The following is a 15,446-nucleotide window of genomic DNA, read 5'->3' on the forward strand; positions in this document are numbered from 1 at the left end:
ATCCCAGCATCTCCTATGTGAGCCACATGGAGCTTGGCACAGGATGGAAAGCTTCCCACATCCCAGAGGCTGAGCCCAGGAGGGGGTTCAGGAGCAGCTGGGTTTATTGATGAGCATCTCTCATTACCTGCTAATTAACTCAGCAGGCTGCAGTGTGCTAATCTGCTCTTGGGCTGGGGGGGGGTTGCCATTGACTCTGTGGTGGGGACCATTGAGAAGGAGCCAGCAGCAAAACAAACAGCAAGTTCTGGTGTTAAATACATCTGAGGGAAGCTGCTAGGGCTGTGAGGTGAGCCCAGAGCTCCTCAGGGCTTCTCCCTGAGGCTGATAAAGTGCTGGAAGGGCTGCAGATGGGGAGTGGATTCAGTGAACTTCTCTTTTTTTCTGCTGGGTCTTGACTCTGTTGGGTAAAAGGCAGTCAGAAAGCAGGGGCTGGGTGTGGAGGGTGCTGCTGCAGGTCCCTGCCCTTCTGCATGGTGCTGGAGTGATGGCTAAAGGCACTCTGTGGGCACTGCCCTGTGCCTGCAGATGTGGCTTCAAGGGGAGGAGTTTCATAGGGAGCAAAGGGTGGGAATTCTTGTGTGGCCAGCAGGGAGAGGAAGGTTCTCTTCCTCTTCTGCACTGCCCTGCTGAGGCCACAGCTGCAGTCCTGGGGGCAGTTCTGACCTGCTGCACAACTCTGTGGTGAAGGAGCCCCATGGGAGTGCTGGGGGCCAAGAAGGTGCCCAGGAGCAGCAATGTGGGCTGGGGGCCAAGAAGGCCAAGGGTGTCCTGGGGGCATGGAGAAGAGTGTGGGCAGCAGGGCAAGGGAGGTTCTGCTGCCCCTCTGCTCTGCTCTGCCCTGCTGAGGCCACAGCTGCAGTCCTGGGGGCAGTTCTGTGCTCCCCAGTTGCAGAGGGACAGAGAAGTGCTGGAGAGAGTCCAGGGGAGGCTGGGAAGCTGCTGAGGGGCCTGGAGCAGCTGTGTGAGGAGCAAAGGCTGAGAGCCCTGGGGCTGAGAGCCTGCAGAAGAGCAGCCCCAGAGGGCATCTGAGCAATGCTCAGCAAGAGCTAAAGGGCCCCTGGGGGGCAAGAGGCTGTGGCCAGACTCTGCTGAGTGGTGCCCAGGGCCAGGCCAAGGGGCACTGGGCACAAAGTGGAGCCCAGGAGGTTGGAGGTGAAGAGGAGGAGAAAGTTGTTTGTTGTGAGGGTGCTGGAGGGCTGGAGCAGGCTGCCCAGAGAGGTTGTGGAGTGTCCTTGTGTGGAGAGCTTCCAACCCCCCCTGGGCATTGTGCCCCTGGGCAAGCTGCTGTGGGTGCCCTGCTTTAGGTGCAGGGTTGACCTCTGGAGGTCCCTTCCCACCCACACCCTTCCATGATCCCTTGGCTGACAAGGGTACAAGGATGGCTCAAGTGGGAAACCTTTCCTGCTCCCTGTCTGCTCACTTCATCTCTCACCTCCTCTTCCTCCTCCTCTCTCCCCTCTCCCTACTTTCCTCTCCCTATTTCTTCTGCTTAACTCCAGGCTGTTCTTCAGAATAATTTGGTTTCACTCCCAAATATGAATCTTGCATGTAGGGTGGTGGGGAGAGGAAAAAAAATCATCAAAATCCAAGTGCAGATATTTACAATCATTTCTGCTTGGGGAAACCCAACCAAGCCATTATTAGAGGCCAAACCTGCTCAGCCTGGTGCCACTGCAGCTCCACACTCCATCATTCACACCACACAACCTGCAGCAAGCTCTTTTTTTCCCCCTCTGCTTCTCAGCTGGGTTCAGCAGCAGGGAGCTGGAGGTCAGCTGGCCAGGGGCTCCCCCAGGAGCACCACACTTGGGGTTTGGTGCAGCTTCTCAGCTTTTCAGGGGGGGTAGAAAGATTCATTCCTGCATTTCCCTGCCTCAGTCCCTGGCTGCTGGTGCCCCACTGAGGAGTTTCTTGCTCAGGGAAGGAGATGGTGGAAGGTTCAAGCATCTCCAAAGCTGGAAACCAAGTCACAGTATCCCAGCATGGTTAGGGATGGGAAAAGACCTCTGGAGCTCATCCAGTCCAAACCCTGCTCCAGCAGGGCACCCACAGCAGCTTGCCCAGGGGCACAATGCCCAGGGGGGGTTGGAAGCTCTCCACACAAGGACACTCCACAACCTCTCTGGGCAGCCTGCTCCAGCCCTCCAGCACCCTCACAACAAAAAACTTGCTCCTCCTCTTCACCTGGAGATCCACTCTGTGCCCAGTGCCCCTTGGCCTGTCCCTGGGCACCACTGAGCAGAGTCTGGCCTCAGCCTCTTGCCCCCCAGGGGCCCTTTAGATCTTCACAGAATGGCTCAGGTTGGAAGGGACCTCAGAGCTCATCTACTCCCTGCCAGGGACACCTCTCCAGCAGCCTCAGCTGCCCAAGGCCTCATCCAAGCTGGTGCTGAACACCCCCAGGGAGGAGGCTCTTGAGGAGCACTGAGAGGATCTCTTTGCTTGGCCACTCTTGGTCTCAGCAACTTGTAGGGAGACAAAGTCCTCAGCATTCTGAGGAGGGGCTGAGTCTTTCAGAAGCTCCAGTGTTAAATACCTGCAGTCCCTGCTGGGAGATGGATCTCCTTTTGGCTTTCTCTCTGCTCCTCAAAGCCTGAGGTAGCAGCTTGTGCCCAGCCAGGGTGGCAGCCAAACAGGGAGCCACCCAGGGCCAGCTCTTTGGTGTCTGATTTTCCACCCTGTAGACATCACAACCTCCAGTTGCTGCTCTTCCTGGGAGCAGAGCCAGGCTTTGAAATCCCCAAATGGTTTGTGAAATGGATTATTCATCCTTCTGCTGCTCCCCTGGGCTGCCTCTCCTCTGTGCCCTCTAACACACAGAGGAGCTGAGATTGATGGGAGAGCAACCAGAGCCTGGGGGGCAAGGGAGGGCTGAGGGGACAGCCCCAGGATGCACTTAGTACAGGGCTAGGGGTGACCACCTGAGAGGTTTCAGAAGGTCACAAGGGGATAAAATCCTGAAGGATGTTCTCTGGGAGGCTTTGTGAGGAGCAGAGAGCTGCCCCCCAGCTTCAGCATGGAAGAGTCAAAGAGGTTTTGTTGGAAGGGGCCTCAGAGCTCATCCAGTGCAGCCTCAGAGCTCATCCAGTGCAGCCTCAGAGCTCATCCAGTGCAGCCTCAGAGCTCATCCAGTGCAGCCTCAGAACTCATCCAGTGCAACCTCAGAGCTCATCCAGTGCAGCCTCAGAGCTCATCCAGTGCAGCCTCAGAGCTCATCCAGTGCAACCTCAGAGCTCATCCAGTGCAGCCTCAGAGCTCATCCAGTGCAGCCTCAGAGCTCATCCAGTGAGCCCCCTGCAGCCCCCAGGGACATCCCCAACCACAGCAGGTTGCTCACAGCCCCAACCAACCTGAGCTGCACTGCTGCCAGCCATGGGGCAGCTCCCACCTCTCTGGGCAGCCTGGGCCAGGCTCTCCCCACCCTCAGCCTCAAACATTTCTCCCTTCTCTCCACTCTCAAGCTCCCTCCTTGCCTTCCAAACCATCCCCCCTTGGCCTGGCCCAACAGGTCCTGCTCCAAACTCTGTCCCCAGCTTTCTCCAAGCCCTGCAAGGCCACCAGAAGGTGTCCCTGGAGCCTTCTCCTCTGCAGGCTGCCCAAGCCCAACTCTCTCAGCCTGGCTCCCAGCAGAGGCTTCCAGCCCTGCCAGCATTGCTGTGGCCTCCTCTGGCCCTGCTCCCCCAGCTCCCTGTCTGTGCTGTGCTGAGGGCTCCAGAGCTGCCCCAGCACTGCAGGGGGGGTCTGAGCAGAGCACAGCAGAGGGGCAGAATCCCCTCCCTGCTCCTGCTGCCCACACTGCTGGGGATCACACCAGGACATGGTCTGGGCTGGGCTGGGAGATTTTACTTCCAAAGAAAAAGTTCCTTTCCCTCCATGCTCAGTTCCAGTGAGTGAGTTTCAGTCCCAGCAGTGTCTGTGCAAGGCTCCTGCAGCTGAGGACCTGATGACCCCTTCCCAAATGCTATTTGCCAGCTACAAATAGCATCAGAGAAAGCAACAGAGGCTGCCACAGAGGCTTGGCTGGGGCTGCCCAAATGTCCTCTTCTTGTCTTTCCTCTCCTTCAGGAGCTCTTTGATCTGTGGAGCTGAGCCAGGGCAGTTCCCCCTGGAGAGAAGAGCCAGTGACCATTTGTTATTCACTGACAGAGCTCTGATAACCAAATGTTTCTGGGAGCCATTGGCAGTTCTCAGCTGCAGAATCAATAGGAGGAAATCTCTGCCCCTCAGCTCAGGAGAGCAAAGCAGCTGCTGGCTGGAGCAAGTGATCACAGAACCACAGAACTGTCAGGGCTGGAAGGGAGCTCAAGGCTCAGCCAGTCCCAACCCCCCTGCCATGGGCAGGGACACCTCACACCACAGCAGGTTGCTCACAGCCACATCCAGCCTGGCTGCAAAACCCTCCAGGGATGAGGCTTCCACCACCTCCCTGGGCAACCTCTGCCAGGCTCTCACCACCCTCCTGGGGAACAACTTCTTCCTAACATCCAATCTCAATCTCCCCACTTCTACTTTTGCTCCATCCCCCCCAGTCCTATCACTCCCTGACACCCTCAAAAGTCCCTCCCCAGCTTTCTTGGAGCCCCCTTCAGATCCTGCAAGGCCACCAGAAGGTCTCCTGGGAGCCTTCTCCTCTCCAGCCTGCACAACCCCAACTCTCTCAGGCTGTCTCCAGAGCAGAGCAGCTCCAGCCCTCTGCTCATCCTCCTGGCCCTTCTCTGGACACCTTCCAGCACCTCCAGATCCTTCCTGGAACAAGGGCTGGGCACAGTGCCCAACTGGTCCTCCTGCTCTTCATAGATTGATAGAATGGTTTGGGTTTGAAGGAACCTCAAATCTCATCCAGTTCCAACCCCTGCCATGGGCTGGGACACCTCCCACCAGCCCAGGTTGCTCCAAACCTCATCCAGCCTGGCCTTGAGCACCAGGCTGACCTTGTTTCTAGCATGAACAAGCAGCAAGACACCAAGGGGCTTTGGCAGGAGGGGTAGAGCTTGTAGGTCACCTTAGCCCCAGGTGTGAGATGACTTCAGCAGTTCCCAGAGCTGGTGTGGGGTTTGTTTTCAGCTCTGTCAGCTCATCTAGTAGATGCCCAGGGAGGTGATGGAGTCCCCATCCCTGTAGGTGTTCAAGCCATGTGTGGCCATGGCATTTTGGGCCATGGTTTGCTGGCCATGGTGGAGTTGGGTTGCTGGTTGGACATGAATATCTTAGAGGACCCAAACAATTCTATGATTTTCTGACTCTGGGAGTGCTGGGGGACAAGAAGGTGCCCAGGAGCAGCAATGTGGCCTGGGGGACAAGAAGGCCAAGGCTCTCCCCACCCTCAAGCTCAAACATTTCTCCCTTCTCTCCACTCTCAATCTCCCTCTTTGCCTTCCAAACCATCCCCCCTTGGCCTGGCCCAACAGGTCCTGCTCCAAACTCTGTCCCCAGCTTTCTCCAAGCCCTGCAAGGCCACCAGAAGGTGTCCCTGGAGCCTTCTCCTCTGCAGGCTGCCCAAGCCCAACTCTCTCAGCCTGGCTCCCAGCAGAGGCTTCCAGCCCTGCCAGCATTGCTGTGGCCTCCTCTGGCCCTGCTCCCCCAGCTCCCTGTCTGTGCTGTGCTGAGGGCTCCAGAGCTGCCCCAGCACTGCAGGGGGGGTCTGAGCAGAGCACAGCAGAGGGGCAGAATCCCCTCCCTGCCCCTGCTGCCCACACTGCTGGGGCTCAGCCCAGGACATGGTTTGGGCTGGGCTGGGAGGTAGTGCCAGGAGCCATCCCTGAATGTTCAGCCTTGCCCAGGAGGTCACCCAAAGTGCTGCTTTTGGGGGCAGCCTCTCTTGGGTTCCATCAGGTTGTTTTCTCTCAGCTCTGCTGCGGAGAACAAGGAATTCAATCTCACAGGAGGCAACTCCAAGGCTGGGAGGAGGCTACTAACAAATATCCCTTGTGAGCTTGGTCCAGGCTCACACCTTCCCCACTTGAGCAGAGCAGATGAGGACATCTCAACCCTTTCTGCATGGCTGAGCAAGCTGCTGGCAGCGAGGCTGAGAGCAGCGCTGGGACCTCACGTGGGCATCAAAGGGAGTGGGAAGGCTCCCACCTTCAGATCTCTTCTCTGCTGTGACTTAGCAGACAAAAAGGGTTCTAAAAGCTCTGAGATCTGCCTCAAAATGCCCTGGCTCTGTGTGGAGCTGCTCAGTGGGCACAGAGGGACACAGTGCCAAAGCTGTGCCCTGCAGCAGCGTCAGGAAAGGCTGCAGGCTGTGCTCAGCCTGCCTGGGGCTTGCTCATGAGGCCATCTTCAGCTTGGCTCTGGCTGCTGGTGCTGAGCTTCTTGGGGTGCTCCCTGTGCCCAGGATCTTTCTGGCTTTGGTTCCATAAATCATGGAATCATTCTGGTTGGAAAAGACTTCTTTTAGGAACTTGTAGAGAGCCAGAAGGTCTCCCTCAGCCTCCTCTTCTCCAGGCTCAACACCCCCAGCTCCCTCAGCTGCTCCTCCCCAGCCCTCTTCTCCAGACCCTTCCCCAGCTTCCTTGCCCTTCTCTGCTCCTGCTCCAGCCTCTCAATGTCCTTCTGGCAGTCAGGAGCCCAGAACTGAAGCCAGCACTCAAGGGGTGGCCTCAGCAGTGCCCAGTCCAGGGGCATGATCCCTGCCCTGCTCCTGCTGCCCACACCATTGCTGCTCCAGCCCAGGCTGCTGGTGCCCTTCTTGCCCACCTGGCCACCCCCTGCCTCATCTCCAGCTGCTGGCACACAGCACCCCCAGGGCCTTTCCTGCTGGGCACTTTCCAGCCCCTCTGCCCCAGCCTGGAGCCTTCCTGAGGTTGTTGTGCCCCAAGGGCAGGACCCAGCCCTTGGCCTTGTTGAACCTCCTCCCATTGGCCTTGGCTCATCCCTGCAGCCTGGCCAGGTGCCTCTGCAGAGCCTCCAACCCTCCAGCAGATCAACACAGCCACCCAGCTTGGTGCCAGCTGCAGACTGCCTGAGGGAGCCTCCCCCAGACCATTAATGAAGACATTAAAGAGTCCTGGGCCCAGTGCTGAGCCCTGGGGACACCACTTGTGACCAGCCCCAGCTCCATTCCCCACCACTCCTCCTGCCTGGCCAGCTGGCAGCTCTTACCCCATCCAAGCTGCAAGCAGCCAGTTCCTGCAGGGGGCTGCTGTGGGAGGCAGCACCAAGCATGGCCCCTCTGTGGCTGCCTGGCTGCTTGGGGGAGCTAAGAAGGCTTCGGGGGGGTCCCACCTCCCTCAGCCTTTGTGGGTGAGTGTGCTGCAGAGGGGGGATGTGTCCTGCAGCTGGGCAGTGGGCAGCTGGCTGCTGCTTGCCTGGGCAGCTGACTCATGCCTTGGCTGGAGGTTGCTGTTCTTGTTCCTGCTCTGCCACTGAATAATTCAGCAGCATCCTGCAGCCACATGAGCAGGACCTGTGCAGGCAGAGGAAGGAAGGCCAGGCTGCCATCTCTGCTCAGGATGGCTGCCCACCCCCACCTCCCCTCCAAGGAGACAATCAGCTCAGGCAAAGGCTGAGCTCAAGCTGCCTTTCCCTTTTCATCCCTGAAGCTGGAGGGAAGTGCACAACGTGGTGCTGGTGACCTTCCCTTGGGCATTCACAGCTTCACAGAGAGCATCAGGCTGGAAGGGACCTTCCAAGGGCATCCTGGTCAAGCCCCTCACCTCCCACCAGAGCAGGCTGCCCAGGGCCACATCCAGGCTGACCTTGAATGTCTCCAGGGATGCTGCTCCACATCTCCTTCCCCTGGGCACAAATCCCTCTGCTCCTGCCTGGGGAGCTGAAGGTGTTTTGCTTCTCCAGAGCTGCAAGCAGAGCTCCTCTTGATCCTCCTGTGAGCAAATCCCTGGGGACACTTGGCTGTCCCTTTTCTGTCCTCTCTAGGAGCTTGCAGGTGACCTCAAGGCAGGTCTGGCTGGCCTCTCTCAGCAGGGAGGTAATTAGGAGGTGGATAATGAGTGGTGGTGCCACCTAAACAGCTCTTCCCTGCTCTGTGTGTGAGTGACAGCTCCAGGGAGTGTTGTAAATAATGGAGAAGGCTTCTTTCAGCTTCCTGCTCCTCTCCTCAATCAATGTGGCTGTGTGCTTCTAAGCCTGATGGGCCTGGTGCTGGGAGCTCATTGTCCTTGTCTGGGAGAAGAGGACCCATGCCAGGGAGTGCTGAGCAGCAGCTCACTCCTCACAGGAGCACAGAATCACAGAACTGTCAGGGCTGGAAGGGACCTCAAGGCTCAGCCAGTCCCAACCCCCTGCCATGGGCAGGGACACCTCACACCACAGCAGGTTGCTCACAGCCACATCCAGCCTGGCTGCAAAACCCTCCAGGCATGAGGCTTCCACCACCTCCCTGGGCAACCTCTGCCAGGCTCTCACCACCCTCCTGGGGAACAACTTCTTCCTAACATCCAATCTCAATCTCCCCACTTCTACTTTTGCTCCATCCCCCCAAGTCCTATCACTCCCTCACACCCTCAAAAGTCCCTCCCCAGCTTTCTTGGAGCCCCCTTCAGATCCTGCAAGGCCACAAGAAGGTCTCCTGGGAGCCTTCTCCTCTCCAGCCTGCACAACCCCAACTCTCTCAGGCTGTCTCCAGAGCAGAGCAGCTCCAGCCCTCTGCTCATCCTCCTGGCCCTGCTCTGGACACCTTCCAGCCCCTCCAGATCCTTCCTGGAACAGAGGCTCCAGAACTGGACACAGAGCTCCAGCTGTGGTCTCAGCAGAGTGGAGCAGAGGAGGAGAATCCCCTCCCTGGCCCTGCTGGCCACACTTCTCCTGCTGCAGCCCAGATCAACAGCAGAAGCTGCACAGAGTGTTGTGGAGACAGGGCCAGAGGTCTGGGGAAGCTGTGGGCATCTCCAGCCTCCCTTCCCAGTCCCCTCCATGGTCAAGAGGTGGCTCCATCTCCAGGTGTCACCTGAGGAGAAGCCATTCCTGAGCTGCCACAGCTTTACCTCAGGGCTCTTGGTGGCTTTGGTTGGCTTGGGCTGAAGAAGGACCCTTCTAGGATGGTGCTGCCTCTTCATCATCCTCCCACCACACACCACTGACTCCCAGTTGAAGGAAGGATTAATTCTGTGCATTGAAGGACAAGGAGGATGTCCCAATGCTCTTAACCACTGGGGCTGTCACCATGGCCTGGAGCAGCAATGGTGTAGGCAGCAGGAGCAGGGCAGGGATTGTGCCCCTGGACTGGGCACTGCTGAGGCCACCCCTTGAGTGCTGGCTTCAGTTTGGGGCTCCTGACTGCCAGAAGGACATTGAGAGGCTGGAGCAGGAGCAGAGAAGGGCAAGGAAGCTGGGGAAGGGTCTGGAGAAGAGGGCTGGGGAGGAGCAGCTGAGGGAGCTGGGGGTGTTGAGCCTGGAGAAGAGGAGGCTGAGGGAGACCTCATTGCTCTCTGCAGCTCCCTGCAAGGAGGCTGGAGCCAGGTGGGGGTTGGGCTCTGCTCCCAAGGAACAGGACAAGAGGAAATGGCCTCAGGTTGCCCCAGGGCAGGTTCAGGTTGGCCATGAGGAACAATTTCTTCCCCTTGAGGGTTCTCCAGGCCTGGAGTCCCCATCCCTGGAGGGTTTTCAAAGCCCTGGAGGGGTTTGAGGTGGTGCTGAGGGCCCTGGTTCGGTGGTGCCCTGGCAGTGCTGGGTTGAGGATTGGACTCCATGATCTGCAAGGTCTCTCCTAAGCAGAACAATTCTCTGCTCCTGCTCAGAAACATTTCTAGGAGGAACTTCAGGGTCCCTCCTTCCCCAGCCCTGCACAGAAAGGCCTCATTCTCTGCAGGACACAATGGAAGTTCAAAGCTGCTCTGCCCTAAGAGGAGGCAGAGTGTCTCCATGGCTCAGGAGCCATTGTTCCCTCTCCAGTGCCTTGCTCCTCCTGACAATTCCTCCCTTCTCCTGGGCAAGGAACACTTCACCACCTGCCAGCTCCCCACTGCCTCCCCCAGTTGCCTGCAGGCAGGTTGCTGATTGCACAGGAGGCTTCCAGCTGGAATCATTCAGCCCTTGCACTCCTTGCAGCTTCAGAGGGCTTAGATAAACTGGACACTGATTCAGGCTTTGGAGCTGCAGGGTCTCTGCCCCAGCACTGATGCCCTGCCTGACCCTGGCAGTGCCATGCTTTGGGTGCCACCCTCCACTATCTGGGGTGTAAAATGAGATTTTTTTTTGAGGGTTTGGCTTTTTTTTTCAGTCCTTCTCCTCAGCTGTGGGCACTGGGGGCTCCTCTGCACAGGAAGGCTCCAGCTGGATTTCCCTTGGGAGGCACAAAGGCAGCCCAGCCTCAGCCTTTGTTTGCAGGAGCAAGGAGATGTCAGAGGAAGAGCCTGAGGATGAGGAGCTGCAGGTGCACAACCCATTAAGGGTACACCAGATGCTTCTCTCTTTGTGTTTGCCTCTTGCTTGTGGCATCAGAAGGGTCCTGCCTGTGACTCCTGGCAGCAGGCTTGGTGTTGGCTCCTGCAGCCTTCCTCCTTCCCCTTTTGTTCCTGCCCTTGAGGGTCGCAGTTGTTGTGAGCAGTGTTCCCTGCTTTGGGTGCTGAGAGACTTCAGGGCATGAAAACAGATCCCCAAGTCATCTCCCTGTGCAAACAGCTCCTCTGGGAGCTGCTGGAGAGAGGCCAGAGGGGGTCACAAAGATGCTCCAAGGGCTGGAGCAGCTCTGCTGTGAGCACAGGCTGAGGGAGCTGGGGGGGTGCAGCCTGGAGAGGAGAAGGCTCCAGGGGGACCTCAGAGCTGCCTGCCAGGACCTGAAGGGATCCTGCAGGAAGGCTGCAGAGAGACTTTTGCTGAGGGTGTCTGAGACAGGCCAAGGGGGAATGGTTTGGAGCTGAGGCAGAGCAGGGTTAGAATGGAGCTGAGGAAGTTCTTCAGCAGGAGGGAGGTGAGGCTCTGGCACAGGCTGCCCAGGGAGGCTGTGGCTGCCTCCTGCCTGGAGGTGTTGAAGCCAGAGTCCTGAGGAGATGAGGCTCTGACATCAAGAGCATCCAGTGCCTGCTCTGGTGCCATGTCCAACAGCTTCCCAACCTGCTCCTCAGCTGTTTCTGCAGTGGTTTTAGCAGGTTCCCAATTGCACCTCCTGATCTGAGGTCCTGCAGCTGGCAGGGGCCAGCCCCCAGGCACATATCCAGGCTGGGTGCAGAGTGGGTTCAGAGCAGCCCTGAAGAAAGTGACTTTGGGGTGTTCTAAAGAAAGAGACTTGGTTAAGGGTCCAACCCTACACCAAGCACTGTCAGGGCACCACTGAACCATGGCCCTCAGCACCACAGCTCCAGGGCTTTGAAACCCCTCCAGGGATGGAGACTCCACCACTGCCCTGGGCAGCCTGGGCCTGGCCTGGACAACCCTGAAGGGGAAGAAATTGTTCCTCATGACCAGCCTGAACCTGCCCTGGGCAACCTGAGGCCATTTCCTCTTGTCCTGTCCCTTGTTCCTTGGGAGCAGAGCCCAACCCCCACCTGGCTCCAGCCTCCTTGCAGGGAGCTGCAGAGAGCAATGAGGTCTCCCTCAGCCTCCTCTTCTCCAGGCTCAACACCCCCAGCTCCCTCAGCTGCTCCTCCCCAGCCCTTTTCCCCAGCCCCTTCCCCAGCTCCTCAGCCTATCCTCACAGCAGAGCTGCTCCAGCCCTTGGAGCATCTTTGTGGCCTCCTCTGGACTCCCTTTTGTAGCCCAAGCTGCTCCCCCTGCATTTCTCAATCTCCCTCTCCCAACCTCCCTCACCTTCAGCTCTTTTCTGTCAAGTTTCTGACCTCCCTCCCAACTTCTCCTGAACCTTCCTTGTTCCTTTGACATGAAGACATAAAGCAGCTGAAAGCTGTACCCTGGCCAGGCCTCTGATCTTCCAAGCCCAGTTAAACCCAGCAATCAGACTTTAAGCTGCTCTGAAAGCTGCCTGAGCTCTGCCTACACTGCTGGGTTGGGGTTGTTTTTTTTTTTTGTTGTTGTTGTTCTTTTTCTTTTTTTTTTTATTATTCTAACTCTGTGATTGAGGCTGAGATGATCCTGCTGTGGAGCAGAAAGGGCACCAGGGAATGACAGAGTCACAGAATGGGTTGGGTTGGAAAGGACCTTCAAGATCATCCAGTGCCAACCCCCTGCCATGGGCAGGGACACCTCCCACCAGCACAGCTTGCTCAAGGCCTCATCCAGCCTGGCCTGGAACACCTCCAGAGAGGGCACAGCCACAGCCTCCCTGGGCAACCTGTTCCAGTCTCTCCCCAATCTCACCCCCAACAATTTCTTCCTCATCTCCAGTCTCTATCTCCCCTCTCCCAACTCAAAGCCATTGTTCCTCATCCTGGCACTCCCAGCCATTGTCCAAAGTCCCTCCCCAGCTCTCCTGGAGCCCCTTCAGGTCCTGGAAGGCTGCTCTGAGGTCTCCCTGGAGCTTTCTCTTCTTCAGGCTGAACAGCCACAACTCCCAGCCTGTCCCCATAGCAGAGGTTCTCAGCCCTCTGATCATCTTGGTGGCCTCCTCTGGAGCCTCTCCTTCAGCTCCAGGTCCTTCTTGTGCTGGGGGCCCCAGAGCTGGAGGCAGTGCTGCAGGTGGGGTCTGAGCAGAGCAGAGCAGAGGGCAGAATCCCCTCCCTGTGCTGCTGCTCTCCCTGCTCTGGATGCAGCTCAGCACACAGCTGCCTGCTGGGCTGCCAGGGACCATTGCTGGCTCCTGGGGAGTTTGTCACCCACTGACACTGCAGCCTTCCAGTGTCTAAAGGGGGCTGCAAGAAAGTTGGGGAGGGACTTTTGACAAGGGCTGGGAGTGACAGAGTGAGAGGAAATGGCTGAAAGCTTGAGGAGGGCAGATTTAGGCTGGAGATTAGGAAGAAAATCTTTCCAGTGAGGGTGGGGAGAGACTGGAACAAGGAGGCTGTGGCTGTCCCCTCCCTGGAGGTGTTCAAGGCCAGGTTGGATGAGACCTTGAGCAACCTGTGCTGGTGGGAGGTGTCCCTGGGCATGGCAGGGGTTGGAACTGGATGAGCTTTAAGATCCCTTCCAACCCAAACCATTCTATGACAGCCCCAAGCCCTTCTCCTGCCAGGCTGCTCTCCAGCCTCTCCTCACCCAGCCTGGGCTGGTGCTTGGCATTGCCCTGCCCCAGCTGCAGGACCTTGCCCTTGGCCTTGTTGCACCTCCTGAGGTTGTGCCTGGAGCCAGCTCTGCAGCCTCTCCTTGTCCCTGTGGATGGATCCCTTCCCTCCTGCACCCCTTGGTGTCACCCACAGAGTTGCTGAGGGGGCCTCATCCCCCTGCCCATGGCACCTGGGGGACACCACTGGTCTCCATGTGGACACTGAGCCATCACTCTCTGTGTGCAACCATAATGCTCTTAAGCTCCTTCCCTTCATCTCTCCTGTCCTGTGGCAGAGGCTGAAGCTGAGATGGAGCCTTGGGTGTGACAACAAAAAAAGAAAATAACCAACACCAAAGCACCCAAAGCAGTGTCAAGTGACAACTTTTCACACTGACCAAACAGGAGGAGGGAAGAGACAGGAGGCAGCTGCCAGAGTTCTGCTCTGATTTCCCATGGCCACATCAGCTGCCCTCGAAAACAAAGCAAGAAACCCATCCAAAAAAAGGAGAAAAACAACAACAACAACCAAAAAAAAAAATCAAAAAGAAACCCAAAGCAGCCTAAGAAGAGCAAATTGTATCCCAGGCTACAGCCAGAGGAGTGTGGGCAGCAGGGCAAGATAAGGGATTCTGCTCTTTTGCTTTGCTCTTGGGAGACTCTGCCTCCAATCCTGCCTCCAGCTCTGCTGTCCCCAGCAGGAGAAGGACTCAGAGCTGTGGAGAGAGGCCAGAGGAGGCCACAAAGATGCTCCAAGGGCTGGAGCAGCTCTGCTGTGAGCACAGGCTGAGGGAGCTGGGGGGGTGCAGCCTGCAGAGGAGAAGGCTCCAGGGGCACCCCAGAGCTGCCTGCCAGGACCTGAAGGGATCCTGCAGGAAAGCTGCAGAGAGACTTTTGCTGAGGGTGTCTGAGACAGGCCAAGGGGGAATGGTTTGGAGCTGAGGCAGAGCAGGGTTAGAGTGGAGCTGAGGAAGAAGTTCTGCAGCAGGAGGGAGGTGAGACTCTGGCACAGGCTGCCCAGGGAGGCTGTGGCTGCCTCCTGCCTGGGGGTGTTGAAGGCCAGGCTGGATGAGACCTTGAGCAGCTGAGTCCAGCTGAGAGGTGTCCCTGGGCATGGCAGGAGGTTGGAGGAGATGGTCCCTGAGGTCCCTTCCAGCCTGAGCCATCCTGGGATTCTGTGAGTCATTTCCAGCAGCAATTACCAAATGAAGCCTCTGCCTGATGGCCATTTTCAGAGGGCACAGCCTCCCCTTCCTGCTGCTGTTTTCTCACTCCTGCAGCTCACAGCTGCTCCTTCCCATCCCTAGAACAATCTTTATTTAGCTCATTGCAGCCTTCCAGCCCTGTCCCAGCTTGCTTGGAGGATTGTCAGGATCAGAGTGAGCTGTGGAAACCCAGTTAGGGGTTGGGAAATGGACACTTAACCAACAGCCCCCAAGCAAACAACAGTGCCCAGGGTTTGCTCTCTGCTGCTTCCTCTCTGGTCTTTTGCTCTCAGTCCCAACTTTGCCCAAAGATCCACCTGGAGTCTCTCCTTCCTGAGTGCAAATTCAGAGAGTCACAGAAGGGGTTGGTTGGAGGAGACCTCAAAGCTCATCCAGCTCCAGCCCCCTGCCATGGGCAGGGACACCTCCCACCAGCACAGCTTGCTCAAGGCCTCATCCAGCCTGGCCTTGAACACCTCCAGGGAGGGGACATCCACAACCTCCCTGGGCAGCCTGTGCCAGTCTCTCCCCTCCCCCACTCTCAACAATTTCTTCCTCATCTCCACTCTCAATCTCCTCTCTCCCAGCTCAAACCCATTGTTCCTCATCCTGGCACTCCCAGCCCTTGTCCAAAGTCCCTCTCCAGCTCTCCTGGAGCCCCTTCAGGTCCTGGAATGCTGCTCTGAGGTCTGCCTGGAGCCTTCTCTTCTCCAGGCTGAACAGCCCCAACTCTCCCAACCAAATGAAACACACAGCTGAAGACATTCCCTTTGGAACTGTGTTTCTCATTCTTATCAAATCATAGCAGAGAGGAAGGTCCTGAAGGTCAAGCAGGGCAAGGGCAGGGTCCTGCCCCTGGGGAGCAACAACCTCCTGCAGCAGCACAGGGCAGGGGGGAGCTGCTGGGAAGCAGCTGCAAGGAGAAGGAGCTGGGAGTGCTGGGGGTCAAGAAGGTGCCCAGGAGCAGCAATGTGGGCTGGGGGCCAAGAAGGCCAAGGGTGTCCTGGGGGCATGGAGAAGAGTGTGGGCAGCAGGGCAAGGGAGGTTCTGCTGCCCCTCTGCTCTGCTCTGCCCTGCTGAGGCCACAGCTGCAGTCCTGGGGGCAGTTCTGTGCTCCCCAGTTGCAGAGGGACAGAGAAGTGCTGGAGAGAGTCCAGGGGAGGCTGGGAAGCTGCTGAGGGGCC

The sequence above is a fragment of the Indicator indicator genome, chromosome 34, assembly GCF_027791375.1.
Source record: "Indicator indicator isolate 239-I01 chromosome 34, UM_Iind_1.1, whole genome shotgun sequence".
Classification (NCBI taxonomy): domain Eukaryota; kingdom Metazoa; phylum Chordata; class Aves; order Piciformes; family Indicatoridae; genus Indicator; species Indicator indicator.